A 4,647-nucleotide genomic window follows, 5' to 3' on the forward strand; every position below is an offset into this window, starting at 1 on the left:
CAGTGTATTATTATTATTATTATAATAATAATAATAATAATAATAATAATAATAAGTTTAAATTTGAAAGCAATCCATCTGTTTGTAGCATGTCGGTAATGAAGAGAGAAAGGGTGAAGTTTACTAAAAATGTAAATGCCCTGGGAAAAAAAAGATTTAATGATGAGTGGTTGTTGTGCTTGAGATGATTTCATCCTACATAATAGTTTGGTTTGCAATTTCAATGTCTAATTTAGTTTTGTAGATTTTTTTTTTTTTTTTTTTTTTTTTTTTTTTTTTTTTTTTTTTTTTTACAAATATCCATTCATATTTGTGTTGGTTTGAGTAACATGTTGACGGGATATGCTTTGATAATTAAGAGCTCGTTCCAGACGTTCAAAGACATTTTTGTGGAACATCAGCGGGAGTTTGCTTTGGTCTGTTTTAATGAAGCAGCTCTCCAGTGTAGTGGGAACTGTATGGTGGACAGTTCCCCCAGTGCTCTTAATTGAAGACTGCAAATAATTGTGTTACTGATGTACACCTTCCTTTACTTGAATTTCTACTGTATTTGTATCCATGATTCTATTGTAGCTGATGGATACATCTTTGGAAAAGGGATTTTTATTTTTATTTTGTTACTACTCTGGTTTAGTGGTTGCAATTACATTTTGAGTGATTTCACTATTAATAGAATACCAAACTGGTTATTTTTTTAAGTTCCAATCACTTTCCAAAGCAATGTCTCCTACCTTTGCTGCATTTCCAAACATTTTGAGAGTTCCTCCATCAAAAAGCAAACTCTTTCCTTTTTGCCTGTTGTTTTATACTGTATTTAATAGCCTATTTATTTTTTACTTTTATTTATTTATGCTGATAAACACTGAGCTGGGATTATAATTGAAGGTTGTGCTCTCATTCTCAATAATAATAAATTTAAAAAAAGCTCTATGTCCTTTTTTTTTTTTTATTCCTCAATTATTCAAACCTGAGATTGCCTTCATTGCAATTGTTGCAATAAAGTCTCACATTGCATTTGGAAAAGCCTGCTGTATGATTGATGCTAAACAGAGCAGAGGAATGCTTTATTTGTTTTAAACGGTGCCAGGATGTTTATACTTCCACCTGGATATCCTTATAATGCTGCTGGATGTTATAATTCCATAGTAGGAACCTGTAATAAACATGTGAGTGCTTCATTATTGGCAGAGGGAAGCTGAGGTCCTACAGTGGTGGAATGTAACTAAAATACAATCAGTCAAGTGCTGTACTTAAGTACAAATTCAAGGTATTAGCACTTTATGCTTCTACATCTTGTGCCTTTTACGCCACTACATTTGACATCTATACTTAATTTTTTGACAAACTGAAGTATTAAGTGTTCCTTTACATGTTTCTCCCACTTCTTCTTAAAGGTACAGTATATTATGTAGAAGGACACACACACACACACTGTACAAAACACATATCTCTGTCAGCAATTACTAAGAAAAATGTTTTGTTAGATTTATATTCTCTAATCAAATCAACCAGATATTAAATTGGGAGACAAAAGTAAACTTGAAAAAAAAATCTGATGTTTGTATTAATTAGACAGAGACAGCGATCTGCCTTTGCTGAGAAGTGACCCGCTGCCTGACACCACATTTTCTTCTCCCATTAACTCATCTGTTGCGTTACAGTCGAAGTGGGACATGAGAAATTCTGCCTCCAAAAAATACAGTACAGCCCTTTACATCGGGATTCCGAGTTGGAAACTAGAAGGACAAAATATGTGAAATATTTCAAGATACGGTAAAAAGATGTCACTACGGCATCTCACACCTTACTACATAGCATTTATTTAATACAATACTTGTTACCTTGCATGACCACAGGGTTTTACATGTGACTTTGAGATGTGGACTTGCACCTTTTGTTATGAATATATAAGTCAATGCTTTTGTAAGAGGAGCAATTAACAATGAGCACATTTAAAGTATATTTACCTGTTGTTTTTTTAAATACATTTTTACATGTTTATAGCTTTCATAGTTTTAGCTATAGTGAGCCTTTTTCACAGCAGACATTTGACAGTCAAATCTACACAAATAAGACCCAGATTGTAATGAACTGGAATTATCTGTAAAATCTCATGGATTTCTTCTGCAGGATGATAGCAGTCTCTGACTCAGATCCCTAAACTTAGAAGCCCACTTCTTTAATCACCACATTTGCTAATTTTCCCCAACACTAAACCAGGGCAGTGACGTTCTAGATAGCAAAAAGAGGGCCTCATGCGATGTAAGGGGTACCAAGGATATCAAGCTGGTGTTACATACCACCCACTCCTACCTAGCTAACGATACACATTTAACATTGATGTATATTTTTATTTATCACTGCACACAAATAATTACAATTTATTTTCCTTGGCAATAATGGTCCCCTCCCCGGACTGCAGCATAGCAGCGGGTAAGCAAAGTGTGTAAATGTCAGCGTCAAATGTTGCTTTACCTGTTGAATCAGATTACAAGACTGCTGAGCACAAAAATTATGACAAAATGTAATGAAATGTAAATGTTCAAGCTAGACAACTCAGCATGTCCAAACATGACTTTGTGCTTCACCTTGCCTTATCTCACTCCCTCTGACCTCTCCGTGGCAGGGAAGTCCCTGGCGCCTCGCATTTTGAAAATTATCAGCTTTGGTCGATTGTGACAAAGTGACAAAGCCATACATGCATTCCTAAGATAAGAGCCACACACTAGAGAAAGAAATGTCAATATTTAGGTTTTGAATTAGTCTGCTGGTCAACAGAGAAGCAAGAAAAAGCCCAACACAGACGGGGCATGGGAACTTGAATCCGACACCGGTCCCTTCTGAGTCTTTGTCCTTGACTTACAGCTGGCAGTGTGTTCTTGCCGCTGTTGAACCAATAGGATGCCTGGAAATAGTCCTGGCTTTGTGTGGCGACTGTAAACTGAGAAAGTCTTCCACTATTTTCCATCTCCATCCCTCCATTTCCTCAGTCTTTCACAGCGTGGTGGATGTTTTTTTCTCTCTCTTCCATCCACGATGGAAAAAGAAAAGCAGAGACACACTGTTTAGCTGCTGACTATACTGTTTGGATTTATGCAAATCCACGTCTGAGTGTGTCCAAACTGACTGCCAGAGAAGTTTGGTTTACGCCCCTGTCGTCGCCTGTAATGTGATTATCCTCGCTCTGCGGGGGTTGAATGTGTGGAAGTTTGTGTCTTGTCATTAGGACTGTAAATGACAGGGACGCATGGAGAGGCAGAGAAAGAGCGGGGGGTAGGGGTGGAGGGGGGTTAGCTGGAGATTTGAGCCATACCAGGGCTTTACTGCAGGCCACAATAGCATGTGTGGTGATTGTGTTGAAGGCTTGGCGTCCAGGGCCCGAGCCTCCCCCCGTGGACTGTAATGTGTGGGGGCCGCGGCTTTCGCTTTCAGAGCTTTTCTCCTCCTCGTGGCTTTTTAGATGTCTTTGTTCTCAAGCCGAAGGTCAATTTGAAAAGTAAGGGAGAGGGAAAACATTACCATGACATTGTTCATGTATGACCTCTCCCTATACCGCCACCCCTTCCATCTTTACTTTTTTTTTTTGTTTTATGTTCTCCTGGCAACTCTCAGTGTCATGCACGGATTCGAAAACCGGCAACGCTGAGGAATTTACATCCACACTAATTTTAGCAATGGGTTCCCGACCAGAAAACACATCCTCCAATTTCTGTCTATATTGGTCTTCCTGCGTCTTTCCGCTGCCGTGTCTCTCACAAGCACTCCAAGGCTTTTTACAGATTATTCTTCTCCCTAAAGTCTCCTCCAAGCCCCTCAATTTTCCTATTTTCACTGCATTCTCAACTGAACATTTTATATATCCTGATCCAAGATTACACTCTGAATTCTTCCAAAGCTCCTCTCCAGGTTTAATCCGAGTATGAAAACAAACAAAGCTGCTGGAACTAAGTGCTTTAATGAACTTATTTAATGAGACAGCGAGGAGCAAATAATTATTACCAGCATCTAGCATTTTCCCAAACTGTGCTGCTGAGATCTGTTTGATGTCAGCCAGGCGACATGAGGGGGAGTGGAGAGCAGAAACACAAGCCGCTGTTGACATAAGCCTTGTCTTTTTGCAGACTCTTTGTATATTTTGAAACGCCGGCCTAATTCGCTCCATATTTCAGCTAATGGCACTCGCTGATGTCACTCAACACATACAAATTCTCCCAGATCTGTCTTTACAAGATCCTATAAACATTTCGGTGCTGCTGTTCTAAAGGTGAGGTAGCAGGGTCGAAGATGCTACATAATGAAAATGGTCCCATATAGTATTGAGGTATGCATTTTTTTTTTTTTACCTTTAAAAGAAATCCTCATGTGGGTAGCTAGTCTCAACAATTTATAGTGCATAGTTTCTGTCTCCCCCATGAGTAATTCTAAGTAATGACAACAAACCTGTCAGCGCCTCCACATGATACAAGCCTTACTTGATCGCACACCACCCCCACCTCTCCTCCACACAGTTGCTAGTAACCAAGGAGGACACGGAGGATTAAAAAAACATGATGGACTTCCAGAAGAGGTATATCAGACCACACCAGTTTCTAAAGATAGCCGTACTGAGTGATACAGAGAGAGTTTTGTGGAGTGTTCAATAATATT

The sequence above is a fragment of the Etheostoma spectabile genome, chromosome 7 (genome assembly GCF_008692095.1).
Source record: "Etheostoma spectabile isolate EspeVRDwgs_2016 chromosome 7, UIUC_Espe_1.0, whole genome shotgun sequence".
Taxonomy (NCBI): Eukaryota; Metazoa; Chordata; class Actinopteri; order Perciformes; family Percidae; genus Etheostoma; species Etheostoma spectabile.